We start from the raw sequence: 11,719 nt of genomic DNA on the forward strand, positions 1-11,719 counted from the left end.
AGAAATATAAATAAAAATACATAGAATACTCCCGGGTGAGGTGAAGTGCTACAATGGTATATTATCTGTGCGCTTGTAGATTCCTTTATATATATATATATATATATTCTTCCTAGTCACGTAAAATAATAAAGAGCTACTTAGTATTATTCTAGTAGTAATGCTAAGTAGTATTAACAAGCATTTCTAGCATCATCACTAGGGATCACAACCTGGTAAAGTAATGTTAAGAGATGTAGACATACATTAGGTGGCTATTAAAATAAGTGACAAGTTAATAAATACCAACAAGCATTTTTGGCGCCGTTGTCGGGGAAGGTAGCTAGGCAAAGGAAGTATTGATAAGCTTATACTTTTTGATGTGATCAGGATAACCATTGACCTCTGCTCAAACAGGCTTACCCTTGTTTTGTCTACTTTTATATCTTATGCAGGGTAATGTATGACCGGTTTTGACCTTCCAATAAACTATGTTGACTATCCACAAGCAATACTTAGGAGAACTAAGGATAAACTAAAGAAAGTTTCAGCTTTAGAGTCAGAAGACAACCAGATAAGGCAAAACTTAACACCTAAATTTAAAGCCATGGCTAACAAGACTCTCCATGAATTCTCTGCTCCAACTACAACCAACATCCGAACCAGACCAACAGTTAATGTTGGAGACAATGGATTTGAGCTCAAGCCAGCCCTCATCAACATGGTGCAAGCAAGCCAGTTTTGTAGAAAGGCACATGAAGATGCGAGTGTACATCTACAACACTTCCTAGAGATCTGTAGCACTTTCACCATCAAAGGAGTGACCCAAGATGCCATACTACTTCGCCTCTTCCCATTCTCACTCTTGGAAAAGGCAAAGCAATGGTTCTATGCCAACAAAGATAGATACACTACATGGGACAACTGCTCCACTGCCTTCCTAGCAAAGTTCTTTCACACAGGCAAGCACAAATGCTCTATGTGGGAGAATTTCAAGTTTTCAGCAACAACATGATGAATCTATCCTTGAGGCATGTGAACACTTTCAAGATTACATTGCGGAATGTCCTCATCATGGGATGGAGAATTAGCTACTTATTCAGACTTGCTACCATTGGTTGACCAACAGTACCCGTGAGACTATGGATGCTGCTGGAGGTGCATTCTTGTCACTCACCATACTAGCTGCATCAGCTCTTCTAGAGAAGATGGCCTCCAACCAAGGTTGAAATGAAGAATGTCTTCAGACCCACAAGAGAGGTGGAGGTAGACATGTTGTCTGCTAAGATGGACCTACTGATGAAGAAGCTCAAAGATCAAGCCAATGAGAAGCAAGAAGTCATGCACATTTATGATTCCCGCATGACATGTGAACAGTGTAGAAACACTGGGCATTCAGGGAACAACTGTCCTAAAACCCATGAGGATGTGAACTTCATCAACAACAATTACTTTTGTCCTCAACAAAATCAAGGATGGAATCAGCAACAAAGGCCAAACTTCAATAATTTCAATAATTTCAATCAACCACCCATGAGAGAATTGATTTCTGGCCAAGCTAAAATTATGGAGAGCTTATCTAGTCTAGGAAATTAGCTTCCAATGATATAATATTAGAAAATATGAGTAAAAAATGGATAACATCTCATTTCCATTAAGAACCAACATAGCTTTAATAAAATGATAGAATTGCAAATAGCTCAGCTGGCTGCTGCTGTTCCTCCGACTGACAAGGGTAAGATTCTAGGGCAACCGGAAGATCTAGAAACTGCAAATCTTGTCAATATTCATAATACAACATACAACTATATACAACCATCAACGGGAAGGTGGATAGATTATACCTTGCTAGGAAAAAAAGAGTGATCCTAGGAGACCTTTCATCCCCATCGCCATTGGACCTCGCATTTTCCAAGAAGCTGTCTGTGACTTTGAAGCAAGTGTCAACATCATGCCTAAGGTAATTTATGATAAAATTAATGGAGATACTTTGTTAAACACAAATATGTGTTTGTAGCTTGTAGATCAGTCACTTTGCTACCCCAAGGGAGTTCTTGAAGATGCCATTCTTCGAGTGGGACAATCATATGTTCCCATAGACTTTGTGGTCTTGGAAACAAGTGGAGATGAAAGGGCACCCATTATCTTGGGCCGACCTTTCCTGAGCACCGCAAAAGTCATTATCTACGCGAATAGTGCCAAGATCTGCTTCATAATCAAGGATAAAAAGGAGAAGTTTTCTTTCAAGAATCGTGTCTCACAATCTCCTAGACAACCACAAATGTCGTACCAGCCTAAAGAGACAACAATGACCATGAAGAAAAACAACACGAGAAGGAGGAAGAACAAAGCCAGACCTCCACAAGATGAATCAGTCAACATGATAAACACATTGCGACCAGAGTACGACCACTTCCTTGCTTCACCATTCCTTTCAAAGAAGGATGATCCAGGTGTACCCACGATCGAGTGTAGCATCAGACAAAGAATCTTCCACAAGACCTTCTGTGACATTGGGTCGGGCATCGACATAATGTCCAAGGTAACATACAAATATTTATTTGGTGATGAACCTTTGTTCCCTACATATATGCAATTGTAGATGGCGGACCAATCAATCCGATGTCGAGAGGGAATAGCAAAAGATGTCATGGTATGAATACATGATCACTATGCCCCTATCGAGTTCATGGTTCTAGACATGGGAGAAGAAGAAGATGATACACCCATCATCCTTGGAAGACCATTCCTTAACACTACCAACACGATCATCTACATCGAATCTAGACAAGTCGACTTCTAATTCCCTAGAGAAAAGGTATGCTGCTATTTCAATAGCTATACCACTAATGAACAGTCGAAGAAGTCCTGCTCTAGGTGGTAACGTCAATCATCCCAATGACAAAGGAATCAACTCCTCAAGAATGAATGGGAGGAAGAAAAAGAACCTACGAGAGATAAACCTACTTCGTCCAAGACCAGTCCACAGATAAAGTAGGTATGGAAATAAAAGGTGACATCATCTGAGTCACCATCACTAGAGGTGCAACCATCAAGGTCTCCATCCCCGGGACCGATAGATGCACCAAAAGAATGAACAAGATAGGAGAAGAGTCCTATCTGGAGGACTTAAAATTCCGAATCCGCGCTGGGAGGTAACATCGGTAGTTATCCATATTTACTTTTCCGCATCGCATGAGTTATTTTCACTTTAGCATATTTACTTTTCTGCATTAGCATTGCATTTAGAAAAGAAAGATAAAAATGTTCATGACCACATTTCATTACTTCATTATAAATTTTAAGCCCCATGTGAATAGATCTACGGTGTAAATACCCATGGGAATATTCACTATGGTGGCATAAAAATTAAAAATACCATGCATACATATTTTTCTTTCCTGCATATCAAAAATTAGAAAATCCAAATTATTAGATAGACATCCTGCTAAAATTCTGCCAATAAGGAAATATTTCTAAACTACAAGAATGACTAATCTCCGAACGGCTAACCGCTAACCCTTTATCCCAATCCGTTCCATGAGTTTTAGTATTCTTGTTTGTATTTTGCAGGATGATATGATCAAGAGCAAGTTCTCCTGGTCGTCTTCATCTCATTCCATCCTAGGACGAGAAGGGCATCTGCTGGCAAATCTGCTCTGAGAAGGATCACTCAACTTCAATATTCAACCACGACAACATCCAACTTGGGGGAAATGCGTCGCCCGTGTATCTGGCTAAGTATTTCTTTCCCTTTTATTTTACTATTTCTAAGCTTGTTATATACTAGTTAAAAAGAGAAAAAAAGATGCATAACTAAAAGCAAAATAAAAATTTATCTTTGTCTTATATATATATATATTAGTAAGGTGTGATCTAAAAATGAAAACAAAATAAAAAGTGTGTGTCTAGTTTTCTATTTTAAGAGCTAAATAAATGGACTCTGAGGATAATCTCTTGCAATGGAAATAATGAATAGTTGCTCTATCGTAATTCCTTTCAAGTACCCAGTTTTCAGCCTTGAATTTTCTTGAGTTTTGGATAAGACTATTTTGATATAAGAATTTACTCTGAACTTGAAACTCGTGGGTAGCGTATGCTTGATCTAAATGTAGGTAATTGACGGATATGATATGAGAAGGTCTGAGCTGTTGTTTATCTTGTTCCAAGTGACACTAAAGTTTTGGAGATTTATCTTTTGAAAAACATAAAAAATCCTATATGATGAGCTCATGTATGACAAAGCTTGAATTCCTACCAAAGCCATACATGATATTTGGATTAGGAAAACTTCCACATATATGCTACTTGTGTTGTATTGAGTTTAGTCAAGCTTTGTTGACCCTTATGAGAGGTTTGTCATGCTCCTAAAATCAAGATCACGTACACACCACCCACATATGCACTACTCCTACACTATGGGTAGGCGCAACAACATGCCATTCCATCTAGATCTACCTAAAAATATTTTACTCCTACACTGGGAGTAAACACAAAAAAATATTCTTGATAGGATATCCATCAAATAAATGCTCCAAGTTCTTGTTGCTATCTCTCAAAAGTTTTGTTGCAGGAAAGAAGCATTGGGCTATGCAAAAGTTATTCATAAAAAAAAGAAAAGAAAAAAATGGACAAGTGTCTGAGTTAATTAAAACAATGGGTACTCAGACGCCCACCTAAAAAAAAGAGGAAGATGAATAAGATAGCACATGTTTTCTTGCAAAGTATTTTCTGAGTTCCAAAAGAGAGATATGTTTTCAAGGAGCATAGTAGAATTAGGTTAGCCACCATATATATCCACCACACATCCACACACTTGCACATCTTGATTTGATTGTATGACTCAACTCTCTTTGGATCTGATGTTTGACTTTACAATATATGTATTGCAAGTATGCTCTTTCATGCTTTCTCCCCTCCTATAAGCTCCACATAAGCCTTAGTGGTAGGAAGGAAAGGCATAACATCATTATTGCCTTGGTGAGGATACATAAATACCACATATATTGAGAGGTTTGAGAGTGTCGTACAATAGAAGCTCTGAGTTTTATTTTGAAAGCTTATAAAAACTCTAGAATAATGGTTGATCAAAGAACTTTAGGCTTAGTGCATGACTTGATTGTTCTGTCTTTCAATTGCTCAAGACCCAAGTGAAGGCTGAGAAGCCCCATGGTTGAAGGTAATATGGGTAAGTTTGAAAGTCAGATCGGTTTATTCTAATTCAGAGGGGAATTCTTGTTTGAATACATGTGTGCTTGTGAGGAGTGAATGCATTGAAGAAACTACCGATCCATTTACTGAGTTTAGCTTTGCTAAGGGACTAGCAAAGGTTAAGCTTGGGGGAGTTTATTGATGGTAGTTAACAACCATTATAAACCGTCAATATAACATGCATAAGGGCATAAATATAATCACCAATGAAGGTCTAAGGGTTTAAACTAACAAATTTTATGAGTCTTGGTGAATCTGTATTTTTTGCAGTGTTTATCTAAAAAACCGTCAAGGTGGACCTAGATGTCAGACTTAATCATGCTTATCCACAGCGAGAACGACCCCAGAAGGTTCCAGAAGACTCGAGAGGACACCACGGGTGGCCCCACCTGCAAGCTGGCTGGCCCCTAGGGCCCACCTGTCAGCCCCCCATTGCTATGTTGATTCTTCACCACCTCCTAGATTGTATCTATGCTGTTTATTCAAGTCGGTTTGATCCAAGGGCTCAGGATTGACACTTCGGCCTATATATACCAGCCCCTGCCACCCCATAAGGCATAAGTCATTTAAGAAGATAAAAACCCTAATCATCCTCAGAGCTCCATCATATTCTAGGACATAGCTAGTTAGGCTAGGTATAGAGGGAGGCAAGTAGTCTTCGCTTGGATTCCTGATCGTGTCAAGTGCGCGGTTTGGTATAATCTTTGTACCCCCTCTCTTTTGTATCTCTCATTACTTTTATATGTTTGCTACAATTGTTATGACATTCATCTTCATATTTATCACGTTCCTAGTTAAAATGTTCATCATCTACTTTGGTTATGTACTTAGTATAGCTAGATTATCCTTATATTTATGCATAAGTTCGTATAGCGCTCACTCTAAGGTACCATGGGTGAGTGGTCAACATTGTTTAAGCGTGGTGCTTATATGTTGTGTAACACCCTAAAATTTGGCCTAGTTTTAAAAACCACTAAAAATTTGAACTTTTTAAAATTTGCATAGGAAATAATATATATAGCCAACCTAAACAATTTTTACAAATAAAACCACATAGGAACATAAAACCTTAAGTGTGCAACTTTGTTTGTGAATGTTTGTTTGGCTTGTTGAACTTACGGTGGCAACCTTTTACACACTCATGCATCCAAATTTGAATTTTAAATCATTCAAACATATACATATAAGAGATAGGAAATAGAAAAGGGAATTAGAAAATAGGAAAAGCCACTTGGGCTCATTTCCTCCCCTCCCTCCTTTTTAGCCCGCAGCCACAGCCCAGCCCTTCCTTTTCCCCTCTCCTCTCCCATGCGGGAGCCAAACCAGTGAGCCATGGCCCAGCTCGTCCTAGCCTCGCCCATTCTCCCCTTCTCCCCTTCTCTCCCACCAATGCCTCTAGCCCACCTATCAGCTTCGTCGTCCACCCTAAGCCGGCAAGCCGTACGTGGCCCCACCGCATTGTCAATGCTCGCCAGTGCCACCCCGATGCCAACGAAGGTCAGCGAAAGCACGGCTACATCGGGACCCCACAGCGCCCCTCTCGTCTCCTCTCCTCTCCCTTCCCCCCTCACTGTGAATGCATCAACGACAGCGCCATGGTCGCTGCCGTGTAGAGCCACCGGAGTAGCCACCATGGCAACTCCGACGTGCACATGGGCAAGTGCTAGCCATGGTGATGTGACCAAATGAGGTCAATAGTGTGGCCACATGATGGATAAGGATGGCCGTGTGAAATATCTCACCGTCGAGACACCGGCCTAGCCGGCCTATAAATAGGCCCAGCTGGCAATGCTCTCACCTCGCCCTCTCCACTGTTAGCTCTGCCGCAGGCAGGAACACACCATCTCCCCCTCTTCTTTCCCTTTCCCCTCCTCCTTCCCCTCCTTTCTAATTTTCCCTTTTCGTGAGTTTGCTGGCGCCATTAGCACCGCCTGCTCCTTCCTTCCTCTCCGCTATGTCTCTAGCCGATTGGTGTGACCGGTGAGTCCCTGAGTCCTCCCCTTTTCTTTTGCATTAGGTATTAGGTAGTGTTGGACTCTGTGTAGCAATGCCCATGTGAGCTTGCTCCACCAAGACACCATGGCCATCGAGCATCGTCGGTGAAGCCACCTTGGAGCACCCCGTCACCCCCACTCCACTCCCCTCTCGTCCCTTTTCATGTACGCATAGATAGATAGTTAGGATAGGGCCACTACGGCCAAGTTTAGAGCACGGTGCCACTATAACCACCCCGGCGACTCGCTGGCACTGCCACAGGCACCCGCTGCCGATGGCGACCCCACCACCGGCCGTGGCTTGCCCTAGTGGACCCCGTCCACCCCGAAACCACCTATCCTAAGGGCCAACGCCGTCGGCGTAAGCTGCTTCAATGAGCCCTGCTCCCCCTCCCTTGTTTCGTCGCCGGCATGTCACCATCAACCATTGCTATCCCGCTCCCCCCACTTCTCTATCCCCGCCAGGTGGGACCGGAAGGGAACGACGTCACCGTCCCGCTCTGTCCATGTCCGTCTTCTCTCTCTCCCTCCTTCTCTCACTAACACACGGGCCCACGGCCTTAATGCTAGTACCGCCATCACTGCTGATGCCAGCACAGGACCCACCTGTCACACACACACACAGCACACACACAGTGTGGGGTACGCTTAAGAAAACGCTGGGTACACCCGGCTAGTGTGCACAGAGTGTTATAAATACATCTTCCTGTCTTAGAAAAATTCCTAGAAAAATTGTAAATAAACTAGATGAAATAAGGAAATTTATTATGTAGTTTGCACCCATTTTCATGCACTAGAGAATAGATATAAAATTCCATCTAGATTAACTAGCCATAGGATAAACTTCTAAAATTCAAAACTTTTAAACCATAACTCTGATTTGCATGAAACCACTTGTAAAAATCATCTAAAATCAAACCCTATCATATGCACCTAGTGCCCCCATATAGTTCTATGTTTGCTTGGGTCCTTTTTCTTTTGCAGATAGCGGTAGTCTTATGTGATCGATACATCCAAAAGACAACAATAATCGTCAGGAGGACGAAGACCCGAATTACGTAGACGTGCCAGAAGGTGACGACAACGAAGGCAAGTCCTAGCTCTCCCCCCTACCATCTTGCTTTAAAAACCCTAAAATGCTAAAACTTGACTATGAGACTATCACCCTAGAAAATGAGCTCAGTTGATGCGATATAGTTAAGATAAATGGTCATCTTGTTATTTTATGAGCTCCACATCACGATTAGAATTAGGGATAATAATTGAACTTAAAATTTGTTAAACCTAAACTAAACCCCAACATGGGACGAGTGGTGGTAAACTATGGAGGTAGTTTATCATGGCAGGATTGCCTAGATAGGGTTCCTATGGAAGATACTCGCCTCGGTCACATAAGGACCGGTTCATAGTCCCTCTCACCTAGTGAGTCTTTTCGCACATCCACATGTCTGTATGGGTAGGCTTGATCCCACACCCCATTAGATAGAAGTATAGTTTCTACTAGGAGGCCAGTGTAGGCAATGGAACATTAGGAGCCAGCACAGGGGACATGTTTTCTTCCATGTTTGGTTGGCGTGGATGCTATGTGATCTTCCACGTTAATCGTTAGGATTTTAGGCCGCATTCGAGCAACTATTTTCTTGGCCGCGTTCGAGCCACGTTTTTATTTTGTGATGATTTGGTATCATCATGTTTGGAGGGATTCAGTATCTTCCCAATTTTGGTTCCAACCCTTGTGAAACCATGGTGGTGATTATATAGAAATCTAGGTTAGCTTCCCAAGTAGGTACGAGATCTTGTTAGTTCTATTTTGTCCACTAATCATGGATGAGGTTGCTCCTATCATGTGGTAAAATTTGTACACCTCTGCAGAGTTTTATTAAATCTATTCGAATAGCCACGTCCTTGGAATGGGCAAATGCTAGGATGGGATACTATGATTAGCTTTACTTTTATGTGCAATGAAACTGGTAATGATTAACCTAGGCACTAGAGGGAATGGTAATACTCCGCTAGGACCCACCCTTAAATTATAATCACCACTACACTTGCTGAGTACGTATGTACTCACCCGTTGTCAACTCACAGACCCCGGCACAGAAGAAGACTATGACTTCGATGATGAAATGAACCACAAGGAATAGGTTTCCTGTTAGGAGATTCAATGTCACAGAACCGACCAATTTATAAGAGCATAAGTACAATGGTAGCCCACAAGCGGTCGCACTGTCATACTTGAGCCCATATAAACCCGGTAGTCTATCGAGTACCACGATGGGTCTTCATAAACGATCCACATTCAACCAAGATTGTACATGATTCAACATACATGTCACATAGTACATAAGGTTCACAAATACATTTCATCATCATAGTATGGAATAGAGTTATTACAAACCAAGTTTGATAGATAATAGCGGAAGCAAATTAAGTTCGAAAGTAGCATTTGCCGACATAGTTTAGTTACAGTCAATCCACAAAAGCATATAGAAGGATTATTAAAGATGCCTGCCCAAGGCTTACTCCTCATCCACGGCGGGATAGAAGTAACTCTTGCAATATCCATGATAGACGGCACCAATTGCAACAATGGGAATAAAACCCTAAGTATGAGAAGGTACTCAGCTAGACTTACCCGTCATAAACTAGAAATAAATTGACTCCAAGGATTAAGCAAGGCTTTATAAGTGGAGGTAGCTTGACAACATTTTGCATAAAAAGCGATTAACTCAGTTATATAATTATAGTTCTATCATCAAGTTAATTATAACTATCCATCTCAAGATTAGCAACTATTCTATGCCAAACATGTGGTATATCATTTTAAGAGCATACAATAGTAACCATAACTGGTGTAGTAATTCCATGTTTATCCGAACCATCATATTCCATAATACAATTACTACGATGTTGGAGCTAGCCAAGTTTCTCACTATCCGGGAGAGATGGCGATTCGAATCGATTTCAACTAGCTAGGAATTTATTCCTAACATAAACCCACACTTCCCCCATTGGGGTCACGTTAGGTCACCTTTGGTACAACTCAGGTACACATTTTGCGGGTTCATACAGTGCCACACAATCAGGGACTGACGGTAGCCAGTTCGCTCAAGCCATGCCTACCCACGGTCCTAAACTAGGTTGCTCAGGTCATACTTGCCCACGGTCTATTGATCCACTCCCTGTAGAGGGCGCACAAAAGAACGAGGCCCGACCTGAGTTGAGCTACTCAGCTTTGCGGTCGGAATGAGTTATCCGGCCAGCTTAGTGATAGGCATGCGTTCAATCTTGTTAAAAAGTTCCAACAATGGTACGGTCCTTGATTGACACAGACAAGGATAGATCCACACCCAAGACCTCCATGTCTTGTTGGTTCTCTATCGACATCCCGCCCGATCTCCATTTACGTTACCCTATGGTTCTTTTCCACGATAACAAATATAGCTAACCATGCTTCGGTATCCACCTATATATCACAGGTGACAGGAAATCACACAACTTCTACCAGTCTAAGCATGGCTAAGCAGATATTCGATCCTCGACCTACACAGGGTTAAAGGTATATGTATCCAGATAAGGTAGGTCCATGAATCAAGTGTTTCCAATCAACTCTTATAACCTAATGCATCAAACATAAAGGACTCAAGTAGTATTTTGTAAAACATTAGGAGACTTAAAATGCTTCAGGGTTTGCCTTTGAGAAAAGAGGTGGGGCGGTCATCTAGGCACTCAAGGAGGTGATCAACTTTAGGCTCGCCTTCATTGGGAACCTGCTGGTGCTGCACTTCCTAATTCTCCTCTTGCGGATCGGCATCGAGCTCCGCAAACATGATCCCCTCGGTGGCACCAAATGCATGCATATGCATAAGTAAGTCGCATGAATGCATAATATGGATCATATATGATATAATAGGGGAATGTACATGCTATGACAACACATATAATTTGATAAGAAGTAATGAATGCATCCTTGTAAGTATTTTCAACAGCATGGTGCCAAAGTAATAACAAGTGCATCATATTTTACTGAGTAGGTGCATATCTCTTCTCTATTACTTAAGCAAACACTCCTGCAACTCATTTACCGAACTACAAAACAACTGCTACTTGTTTTACCCATTACTAGAGTTATATACATCGAAATCATATGGTTGTGGACATTCTGGAAAGCTCATCAAATTGTCTACAACTGTATTTTAATACTCTTTATGTGATTCAACAGTTATCTAGGTCAAACAAATTAGTCAATCAAATCTGTCCAGAAAGTAAACATTTCAGACAACAAACTTGTAACAGCTAGAACTCTTAAACCCTAAGGCCTATGACCATGAAAATTTAACACAAGGTGGATTAGTAAGTTATATACAACTTTGTTGTCAACAAGTTTTATAGATAAGACCATTATCAACATGAAATAGTCCACACAATCAAAACTATACATGCAGACATCTATTTGAATTACAAAGCAACAATTAATTAATTGCATACAATCACTTGCTTCTAAGCCATACTATGAACATCAACAGTTACTATGC

At 41.2% G+C, this 11,719-nt stretch overlaps 1 non-coding gene across 1 annotated transcript; it reads right to left on the reverse strand.

The window, feature by feature from the left end:
• Nucleotides 1–951: 951 nt before the first annotated feature.
• On the reverse strand, nt 952–1,060 carry LOC136478647 (small nucleolar RNA R71). The gene has a single exon (XR_010764366.1). It is a non-coding gene; the product is annotated as a small nucleolar RNA R71 (small nucleolar RNA).
• Between the last annotated feature and the right edge of the window lie 10,659 nt (nt 1,061–11,719).

This window comes from Miscanthus floridulus, chromosome 8 (assembly GCF_019320115.1).
Source record: "Miscanthus floridulus cultivar M001 chromosome 8, ASM1932011v1, whole genome shotgun sequence".
In the NCBI taxonomy this organism is placed as follows: domain Eukaryota; kingdom Viridiplantae; phylum Streptophyta; class Magnoliopsida; order Poales; family Poaceae; genus Miscanthus; species Miscanthus floridulus.